At 35.9% G+C, this 12,101-nt stretch overlaps 1 pseudogene; it reads right to left on the reverse strand.

Moving 5' to 3' along the window:
* Window positions 1-1,078: 1,078 nt before the first annotated feature.
* On the reverse strand, window positions 1,079-2,690 carry LOC106972208 (heterogeneous nuclear ribonucleoprotein K-like; annotated as a pseudogene).
* Window positions 2,691-12,101: the final 9,411 nt, after the last annotated feature.

Here is a 12,101-nt window from a genome sequence, read left to right on the forward strand (position 1 = left end):
CTTTTTTTTTAATTGTTCACAAACGTTGCCTACATTATCCAACATAGAACAGAGAAATGGTACATCTTTTTCTTTCAATTTGCATACAGTGGAAAAACAAGAGTATACATATATATACATATATATATATATTTACAAAGTTTAATGAATAGAAACTAGCAGGCTGACAGTTTGTAAGTGAGAAATTATCCTATAAAAATAATAAGAATCTATTTAGCATCAGTCATTTGCATAACCAAGTATTATTCTGATTAATAAAATTTGCTGCCTTTAGGCTTCTGGCATATACTTATACCATTACTGAATTTGTAGTATTGCTTCCCACCTTTGTTCTCCTTCATAATTACTAACATACAAAACTGCTACAGAGCAGGGGTAAGTATTTGCAAAAGCAAACAAAGAAATCCCCAGCTTATTATAACCATGACTGTATATGACAGAATTTCTTCCCAAGAAATGGCCTTTCAAATCATCAAGAAATCAGCAGAATGGAATTTGCCAAGGTACTATGCCTATGTCCAAGAAGAGATCCATTTATTTATATCCAACAGAGGAGCTAAAAATCAAACTTAATATTTAGTTTGGGGTAGGTTGGGCAATCTAGCCATGTGAAAAATGACTTTAAAATAATGGCCACTAAAAACAGGTTCACTAAATTTATTTTAAAAATCATAAAACAAAAGAGTATTACATTCTGCACAAGGCTCTGTGTATATGCCAGGGACATGTGGATTATCATACTTTTCCTCTCTGTCCCACATCTCAAAATGTTATGGTGACCACAAAGCAAAGTTTTCACAATAATCATATGGGAAATAATTTTTTTCTTGTTTTTAGATTAAATCACCAACAATGAACAAAAACTAACACTCATTCACTATGCTGATGTTTCAAAATTTCAATGTTAATTTTAACATGCCGTTCCCTGCCCATTTGTAAGGAACTAAAACATTACATCTGGTGAGCAGCAAAGATTTCACTACACCTCAAATGCAGAACACCTATGATCAGAGGAATGTTGGCTTTTTAAACAGAAGCAGATTAAAAACAAACAAACAAACAAACAAAAAAACAAGATGCAAGACTCCTTCAGTTCTTCACTAGTCTTAGAAAAACTTTCCAGAATTCTGTCACAGTTTTCTGCAGCAAATATTATGCATTCTGTACCTGGTCCTGTGTTCCTGTAATGGTAATGGATCAGATCTTCAGACCCTTCTAAAGGTTTGTCAAATTTACTGAAGTTCCTGACTCATGACGGATTTGTTTAATCTGCTGACCACCTTTGCCAATAATAGATCCAGCCAAATCTTTGGGAATAGTTACTTGTGTAGTCCATCAAGATCACCATATGAGCCATGACCCCCTGCATAGGAATAATCATATCCAGAGCCATCCTGTGGTTCATAAGCCATCTGACATTTGGATGGGCTCCATGTATCTATTGGAGAGTCCCAAATTTCATGAAAACCAACCATGCCATATTAGTGGTCTCTGGGGCTTCTTCTGTCATAGGCCCTTAGATCTCCTCCTCTAGGTGGTGGTGGTGGAGGAAGATTCTGAGCCCTGCTACCACCCCAGCCACCTCATCTAGGAGGAGGTGGGGGAGGTCCTAGACAAAGGGTCATATCATGATAATCTCTTCTAGATGGAGGCATAGGATGCCCACCCCACCAGGAAGCACTGTGTCAAAACTGGCCCCACATGGGAAATCCCACAGGATGTCCATGGCGGTCATAAAACCACCATAATTGTAAGTTTCATCATAAAAATTGGGATCATAAGGCTGTACACATCCTTTGATGGGAGACTCCAAAGTAAGATCACGGATGATCTTGATGCACTCGACAACCCTATCAGGTTTTCCTCTAATAAGAATGACTCTATGAGGAATGAGGACAGCATTCCAGGAAAAACGTGAATATTGTCTGTATGTTCTCCTGAAGTTCTTTGATTTTATCACCTTTGACCCCAATAATTGCCCCCGCAGACTCTGATGAATCAACAGTTCCAATCGCAAAGTCACTTCCTTTATAGTGTGGGTAATTTAAGCATTCTACAGCATCAGATTCAGGTGGGAGCTGGATGGTTGCAGTGGGTGATGGCACCTGCAGGCCCTCTTCCAAGGTAGAGATGATTTTCTTCAGAATTTCTCCAATTGTTTCAATATCAGCACTGATACTCAATATGTTCTCTGAGTCACTGCTGTCTGTGACTGAAACACTGACATTGTAGTCTGTACGGGGAGTAAGTGAATGAGTGATTATTTATTTATTTATTTATTTGGGGGGGGGGAGAGAGAGAGAGAGAGAGAGAGAGAGAGAGAGAGAGAGAGAGAGAATCTTAAGCAGACTTCAGGCCCAGTGCAGTGCCTGACATGGGGCAAGATTTCATCATCAAGAGATCATGACCTGAGCCAAAATCAAGAGTCAGATGCTTACCCGACGGAGGCACTCAGGAGCCCATTGAGCCTTCTTAATATTCCTGTTTCCTTTTCCAATCACTGCTCCAGCATTCTTGCTCTGAAGCAGAATGCGTAATTCAACCATCTCCTCAGTATTTCTAGACTTTAATAGCTTGTTCCTCTTCCACATCTCCTGCAGGGCAGCTGGTGCTCGTTTTCTGTCTAGCTGTGACTGGCTGAGGGCCGCAAGGCAGCACAGGGACAATGGCTTCACCAGGTATGGCAGCATGAGGATGTCAGTGGGTCCTGCCCAGAACACTTCAGTTCTGCTCCACAAGGATATATAATACCTGACTGGTGTGTCCATTTAACACAAGATAATGGAAACTGAACAGCCAAAGGAAACCTTCCCCAATAACTTGATTTAATTTAAATAAGTCAAATTCTCTCATTCCTACAATCAATTAGTTTCAGCAGATTTGTCTTTCTTTCAAATTTTAAGTTCTGAGTTAATTGATTTTTGTAGCTGTTGTTTTCTATTCTTCAAATAAGCAATTGCATTGATGCGGGGCGCCTGGGTGGCTCAGTCGGTTGAACGTCTGACTTTGGCTCAGGTCATGATCCCCCAGTTTGTGGGGTTCGAGCCCCGCATCAGGCTCTGTGCTGACAGCTCACAGCCTGGAGCCTGCCTCAGATTCTGTGTCTCCTCCTCTCTCTGCCCCTCCCCTGCTCGTGCTCTCTCTGTCTCTCAATAATAATAAATAAACGTTAAAAAAAAAAGAAATTGCATTGATGGAACAATTCAGAACATTTATTTTTTTATCCCCTCATTTCCCTCTTTTAACTGATGTTATTAAATAATTACTCAAATTCTAACAAAAAATCCATAACATTTCCACTTAATATTCCATTCAGAAATACTTAATTTTTAGCATGTATTTTATTAATTTTAACATAAAATACTTATCTATTTGGTATTACGGCCTTTAAAAAGGGACATGAGATCAAATTACATGATAGAAGTAACAATTCTAATCCACACTAACTATAGTCTAGGTACTTTTTAAAACACAATATTAAATTAAAAAGCTATTTTAATTTAAGATATACAAAAAAATCTAAATTCTACCTGCTTGAGTTTAACAAATAACTTTTTTTTAAAGGTTATATAGACAAAGAATTCTTATTCCCTGCTGTCAATCCTTTCGTGTAAGAAAGTAAATAGACAAAAGGTAAAAATCTTATTGTTGCCATCCCAATTTGCTTCACAGAGTTCACTTATCTGGCATTAAGGGAGTTACACAAATTAAGCATGATTGTGGTATATTAGTCTTATAATTAGTACTTTCTAAATCTATTCGCAAGAGGCAAACACCTAGTGTTCTTAGTCACATCTGATCTACAAAGCAAGAAATTTGCATGTGGTAAATGGCAGTACTTTTGAAAAAGCAGTTAATCATTAAAGGGGAAAAAGCCTCTTGGCATTTATTGTTCACAGCACAAGAGAAGGTATTAATATGGTTGTAATTTTCAATTCCAAAAGAATTTTTTCACAGTTGAACATAGATTAGTGCCCAAATTCCATTAAGAGCTTCTATAATTTTCTGTTAGAGACTGGAGCTGTTATTATACAAACTGATGAAATTTTTGTGCAGAAAATACAGGTCAGGTAACATTTTGAGGTACAAAGAGGCAATCAGTAATTTAAAACTACTGCTTTGTTATATTGCAGAAAAAGAAGAGCACTTTTATGCTGATAACTGCTTACTAAATGAAAAGTTCACTGCCAGGTTGCCTGTAGTTCTCTCTGCCTCTAGTTACCTAAGAAGAAATGGTCATCATGGATGACCTTACTCTTTGTGAGGAAGGGAAAGGCCATCATAGCAGCCTAGGCAGTAATCCCTGTGTCAATGCAGGAATCGAAACAAATTGAGAACTTGTCATCAGCCTAGCTATTACCCAAGAGTAACACCAAGAACATCAAACAATCTATGTTAAAGCAGCTAAAGTAATTGTTGGCCCACTGACTTGTAAAATTAAAGTGATAAAGGACAGAAGCATGAAAATACACAGTGACTGGAAGGAGATGTAAACATTTCTGTAACAGTAAGTGATGTCTTGAGACAAAATGTAATCTGATTATTTTTCACTTTCCCAAATTTCAGAGTTTGGGTCATTTTCTATTATTTTGTTATTAGGTTCCCCCCCACCCTTTCCTTTTTCTTTCCTTTTATTTTCCTGCACTACCTCCTTCTTTTCTAATTTCTTCTTTATTTCCAATTCCTTTCCTCACTCAAATTTCTACATTTCTTGGGGCACCTGGGTGGCTCAGTTGGTTGAGCATCTGGCTCTTGGTTTTGGCTCAGGTCATGATCTCACGGTTCGTAGGTTCAAGCCCCACATTGGGATCCATGCTGATGGTGCAGAGCCTGCTTGGGATTCTCTCTCTCTCCCTCTCCCTCAGCCCTCCACCCCCAAAATAAATAAACTTAAAAAAAAACACTCTACATTCTTCACTAAGTAACATCAGTGGGTGGTTTTTAAGATATGCTACTTTGTGATTCTGACTTATTATAAAAATCAAGGACAGTTAAATAAATATTGACCCTAAGTGAATAATATATATATCAAGCACAGGATGGACACGGAGAAAGAAAATGGTGAAGCAGATTTCTAAGCCACCTGGTTGTTAGAGACTCTAACGTTTCTTAAAAATAACTACCCTGAAATCAATGTGCCCTTCTTCCTCTAAAAAACTTTTCGTGAAAATGTTTCAAAATCTTATTCAAATGTAAGAAGTAACATAAATTCATGGTTTTGTCATTAATAGTATTATTAATATGCCCCTTATTGCTAGCTAGATGTGCGTTTTTCTCTTTTAACCATGCTTCATTTACACATTTTTCTACACCATAATTTCAGCCAATTTGTAAATAAGGACAACAGAAAGTAGTGTATGTCTTCTTTCCTGTTATCATTGCAACTATTCAAAAAAAAAAAAAAAAGGAAGAAAGAAAACTACAAACTCAGAAAAAAATAAGCATGATAAAGAGCCCCGGGCTTAGGTATAAAAGTGAAATGTTTAATGACTTTTGTATTTTTGAACAAGATACTTGTTCTTTGCAACCTTTAATTTTATTTGTAAAATAGGGATAATAGCTAAGTCACACTGCTATTGTGTGGATTACACATGATGATTTTTAAACTATTCTACACATATATAATGAGCTGAATAAATAGCCACAAAATATTAACCTATCAATAATATTTTTCATTTTATAACTACATACAGACGTATAGCTATTCAATGTATTTTTTAGATAATTTCCCATGAACCTTTTGGTTATGTTATTGGATGGTTGATATCCAACAATTTCAAGTATATTTTCCAAGCACTGAACACACATTTACTTTCAAAGTCAGTTAGTAAATACAAATTTTTCAATATTCTAAAGCACACACACACATACAATGTAAGTTTTAAAGAAAAGTATTACTCTATGTGTCTTAAAAATACATCAAGTCAAAGAGTGGTTAAACAAAATGTACTATAATAAAGGTAAGTTCAAGGTGGTTAAGAAATCTAGATATTTTTACATCATCAAAAGAAAAGTATGTTTGAATTTCTTTTTATAGTAGGAATTATCATCTTGTTTGTTATTTTTCTTTATACTACAGGTTGCCATGCCTGGCACACATTGATTCTTTTTCTGTAGTGGCACCTCGTTTCACTATAAATAACTAATTTTCAAGAAGAAATATTTTTCTATAATATATTCAGATTATCTTTCTGAGTCTCTAAAATAATTTCAAATGGTTTACTGGCTAAAATGAAAATTGCATGCAAGTGTTTAACCTTTTAAAATCTGGATCTTATTGGAACTGAAAAATAAAAAGTGTAATAAATTACATAGAAATAGTAGAAAAGCTGGCATCTGTTCTTGAAACTAAGAAAGAATGGCAGTTTTTGATAGATACTTAAAAAAAACACAATAGTACCAATGTATTAAACTATCATCAGATTAAAGAAAGGGCTAAGCAGAATTTTAACTTACTATGATAAACAGAATGGATGTTATATGAGGAGGTAAGCAAACAATATGATAGAAGAAACTCACTAACATTCTCAATTAGGGAAAAGCCATGGGTTGCATATAGGGAAGTCAGGTTTTACCACCTATGTTACCCCAGAGTCTCTCTCTCTTTCTTTCTTTCTTTCTTTCTTTCTTTCTTTCTTTCTTTCTTTCTTTCTTTCTTTCTTTCTTTCTTTCTTTCTTTCTCTTCCTTCCTTCCTTCCTTCCTTCCTTCCTTCCTTCCTTCCTTCCTTTCATCTGGTATATTTTAACTAGTCACTTTTAAGTGCTCAATAGCCACAAGTGGTCTGTGGGTACTAAATTGGACAGCACAAGTATAAAGTGATGTTAGCAACAAGGCTCAACTCTGGGTGAGTCGTGGACTCTCTGGCGTGTTTTGAAAGAAAAAGGAAGGAAGGAAGGAAGGAAGGAAGGAAGGAAGGAAGGAAGGAAGGAAGGAAGGAAGGAAAAGAAAGAAAGAAAGAAAGAAAGAAAGAAAGAAAGAAAGAAAGAAAGAAAGAAAGAAAGAAAGAAAGAAAAAGAAAGAAAGGAAGAAAGAGAAAGAAAGGGAAAAAAGAAACAGTGTGTAAATGAATTTAAGGTATTCCATTAATAATTTATATAGGGATGGGGAACCTGGGCAGTTCAGTTGGTTAAGTGTCTGACTTTGGTTCAGGTCATGATCTCGCAGTCTGTGGGCTCGAGCCCCGCGTCGGGCTCTGTGCTGACAGCTCGCAGCCTGGAGCCCACTTCAGATTCTGTGTCTCCCTCTCTCTCTGCCCCTCCCCCACTCATTCTCTCTCTCTCTCTCTCTCTCTCTCTCTCTCTCTCTCTCTCTCTCAAAACTGAATAAACATTGAAATTTTTTTAAAGATTTTTATATGGATTACATTTTGAAATAATAACATTTTGGTTATATTAAGTTAGGGAAAATATATCATTAAAATAATTTCATTGGTTTCTTCTTACTTTTTTAAAAGTAACTACTAGACAACTTAAAATTACATGTGTGGCTCTCTCTTAGTGTTCACATTATGCTCCTGCTGGACAGTGCTTCTCTAAGAAAACAAAAAGACATAATGTCATGATTTTAATTAGCTTGTCACAGGAAAACAATGTCATGCAGAAAGCGGGAAGTGAGGACATGGTATCCAAGACAGTGTCAAAAATGTACTAATGATGCAGAAAACAAACAAGCATGGGATGCTGGCAAAGTAATATTGTTATATGTGAGTTTCAAACCTTATACGGGTGTTAAAGATTCAGGACAGAAAACAACAGAATTTCTGAGAGATTTAATCTCAATTTCTACTACCATATGAGTATATAACTCCCTATGTAAGTATGATAAAACAGAGTAATCATGAAACATATGAAAATATACAGTGATTAAAAAGAGGAAAATATGGGGAAGGACCAAATCAAATGTCTTCTTATGAAATAAAATCCCTGCATTAAGTAACAAGGAGATTCAGTAGAACTCTGCATCTTATAGCTAGAAAATTCAGAGGCAAAGACAAAAAATCGACCAGGATAGACTGTATCAAGACAAAAATATTAAAAACTAGTATGCTAAGTACAATTGGAGGCAGGGATGAATTTATCAAGGAGCTAATAACACCTCAGCTTCAAGGATCCTTTATTGCCAAGGTTCTTTTCTAGGCTTTGAGAAATGTTTTGTAATTTTGTATTTGTGTCTTTATACTCACTTATATGTTAATTCCTTTCCTTAAAGCAGATCTCCAATTGTATAAATTTCAGGTTCCATAAAGTCCGTATCAGCTCCTGGTACCTTAAGGAACTGATAGTACACTGCAATAACTCATCCATATTCACCCACAAATAGTCACAAAACACCTGATTTGTGCCTGGCATTCTTGGCAAAGGTGGTGATCCCGTATATTGCTGGCCTTGCCCTCATGAAGCATACTTTCCATTTACATAAAGTAGATGATAGACACGTTATGATTGGTTAATATAGACCTAAAACAGTGAAAAAAAGTATTATAAAGAATTTATCCACCCAACATATAGGCTTATTTCTTCTAATTGGTTGTGAAGATATAACCCATGAATAAGTTCACCATTCAGTTTCTCAGAGTAGACCAGATGATAATCTGAAAAATGAATACCCTTAGTGATTTTCACCCTGTATATATAACTGCAAATACACATATGTATACACACATATGCATACTCATAAAGTATGCGTTTTATTATGGGGTTATGGATATATATTTTTTTCTTCATTGGACTTTGCTATGTTTTCAATTTCTGGAGTAAATAGGTATTGCATTAAAAACAAATAATATAAATACTACTAAAACCCTGAGTTTTCCTTATAACAATTTTGGTTTCTTTTTCATTCTCAAAATCGACTGCGGAAGTATTGTAAATTTGTTAGTATTGCTTGCATTTGCATCTGCACCTAGGCAGAATTTCATAGATCATATCACAGTTTAGAAATTGCTAGAATTCAACAGTGGTCTTCACATACACTAACAATTTCCTGGCTAACTGGGAACCATAGATGTTGAGGAGATAGGAAGGTGTTGCTTCTCATTTTTTGTTTCACTTGACTCTACTTGACTCTATAAATGGCTTCCTACCACACTTGTTGATCAAACTTTCTTTGTATTCACCTGAGGAAGGTAACATTATTTACTGTAGGAATGGGGCTTTTACAGAAAATGAATGGAAAAAATATAACTACAAATGTAGATGAGATGATGCACAAAAGCCGATGAGTAGGTAAGCACATACTTTGAATATGCTCATGTTATTAACTAAGTAGAATGAAAAAAAGAGGTAGATTATTGACAGACTGAAGAAGCGATGAACACTTGCTTAATAACAGGTACCATGAAGCAATGGATAAATGCAAACATTGTTATACAATGAGTGATGGTAACAAAAGCAAACAATGCTTTGGGAATCATTTACATTCATTCTTTAGAATCAATGAATGAAGAAAACTGATATAAAAGTAACAATCAATTGAACTTGTGCTTGTTTGATTAAAAATAGTTTTGGCACACTGACGGTGAACCACATTTTCAGGTATTTGTCTAATTTGAATGAAATTATTGCCATATCCAGAGCTCAGAGTCAATAAATTACGAATAGATACTGTGTGCTGCCACAAATATTCTTTCTCGTTGGCGAGTACTCTATGTCATCTGAATGGGGGTCACCAGGTAGCTTTATATAGTCAAAATTACCCCTCTTCGTAGCTTCCAAATAAACTGAGATTCTATTAGCAGAAATTCTTTCCTATGGAGTTAAGTATTCAAACACTAATATAAGGAAGAGGGCAAATATAAAACTTCTGTCCATATTTAACACATTATTAAATCACATCAGATACTTTCCAAATGGCAGATAGTCAAGAGCAACAAGTGACTTGGAATACAATTTACAATAGATAAAGTATTGATAGACAACATGTGGAGAGATCCAGAAATGCTTCCACATGATGCCAAGGGTGGGATAAAGGAAATACGGCGGGATAGGATGGGGACCTAACTGTATAAATGAGGATAATGGAAAGAGAAGAAAGTTTTATGAATGGAAAATAAACTTTATTATAGCTAGCAATAACTGAGATTGCTTAGTCTAATAACAGGTGACCTGAAATGGATGATTGATGAAGGCAGATATAAAGGACAGTCTGCTAGAAAATACAGTTGATTATTCATGGGTCCCACAAGGTGAATCTACAGGGAATATGAACAGGGTACATTAAGGTGGGTAAATCACAATATGTAAAACCTAGTCTAGGATTTGGAGCTTACCGGCCCCCTTCTTTATATATACACCATTTCTCCTTTTTCCCTAGACTTCACGCACACAGCTGCTCTGTCTGTGGGTAGAAGGAGAATGATTCTTCCTTCCTTTATTTCTGTCTGATTCAACGATTGTCATGAAAAATAGGATATCAAAACTGCCCATCTTCAGAGAAGAAAACAGCTAGAAGCATTAATTCAAGTGTGTTTCATGTTGGGTTCCAGAGAAGCAGATGCTGGGACAGAGTCTGGAATGCACGATGTTTCTTAGGAATCAGCAGCTGCCAGCAGAAGGTGAGCAAGTGGATCGAGCAGAGAAAAAAGTCAGAGTGCACCGTATGTCCAATAACTTTTCAGAGAACATGGGGAGGAACTCTGAAACACGAATCGCCCAGGAGATTGTCCCACATTAGGGTGAAATGGATGGGGCCTTTATGCCAGGGGTCAGCCACCTGTGACCAACCTGCCATCTATTTATGTGTGGCCTGTAAGCTAAAAATGGATTTTGTATTTTGAAATTTTTGAAAAAAATCAAAAGAATAATAATATTTTGTGACATGTAAAATATATTCAATTCAGATTTCAATGTCCACAAATACAATTTTATTGGGATACAGCCAAATTCATCCCTAATTTTTTAACCTGGCTGCATGGGAGCTATAACAGCAAAATTGAATGGTTGTGACAGAGACTCTATAGCCTACATAACCTAAAACATTCACTACATGCCTCTTTATAGAAAAAGTTTACAAAACCCTCCTTTGTTCCCCTGCCTTACTCAGTCAACTGTTGGGTGAGTTGGCCCTTTGCTGCTGAGGCAAACCCTTAGCTGACAGCCAAAATCTGTCTCTTGACCTCACATCAGAACTGAGCAGCTAACACCTTCCTTAAAAGGCTATGGTGACACATCCCTGTGTCTACCAAAAGGCTAATTTCAGCAGGTCACATGCTAAATGAAAGCTCTCTGAGCTGGAAATTGTCACATTTAAAATATAATTCTTTTTGCAGTTGCCTCAACATATTATGTAGGCAGAGATGTTAGGATATTAGGGGAAAAAATTTCTCTCGTGGGGTTTCAGCAAATACATATAAGCTTCTCATGAATTGTTTTATTATTACACATGACCTTGTTGAAAAGAAGAGTGCTATAGGACTTCTCAACTATGAAGTATTTACTGTCATTATGTAAGAACTGGCCTTGTAATTTTTTCCTGAGCCTCCAAAATCATCCAATTGTTCCAGTTTTCCCTCCCAGATTATTGTTCCCCTTGTTCCTCTAGATATTTTCATGGATTCCATTCTAAAGCTTTTCCTATAATAGACTTTGCTTTTGTCATTATTTTCTCTGACAAACCAGATTCGGTTCTTTTTTTTCCCCTTAATTGGCTTTTTTTTTTTTTTTTGGTCTAATTGCAGTACTTTTCATTCATTCTTACAAAACACATGAGATTGAAAGTGGGTTTTCACTGTTGCTTTAATGGTGACTAATATGCAGTCATATAATAAGCATGGCCCATTTTAAGAATATTTTTGTTAAAGTCCCGATTAGCCCATTTGCAAATTGGCCAAAAGACCACATCTGGTTCAAAAGAACAGTTCTCATTTAAAGTCCTAAGATTTCAACATGTTAAGCATACTATAATTCTTATTGAGAGGCCTTATCATAATTATGGGTGTATTTTAATTTTATTTGCTCTGTTTCTTGATTTATTGCATTTCTTCTAGGAGAGCATGAATTCATACTGTCTTGCTTACCACAGTACACTTGGAAAACAATGGATATTCAAAAAATGTGTGTTGCATTAAAATAAGTTAGAGATATAATGTTAGGAGTCATTTGCT

The sequence above is a fragment of the Acinonyx jubatus genome, chromosome C2 (assembly GCF_027475565.1).
Source record: "Acinonyx jubatus isolate Ajub_Pintada_27869175 chromosome C2, VMU_Ajub_asm_v1.0, whole genome shotgun sequence".
In the NCBI taxonomy this organism is placed as follows: Eukaryota; Metazoa; Chordata; class Mammalia; order Carnivora; family Felidae; genus Acinonyx; species Acinonyx jubatus.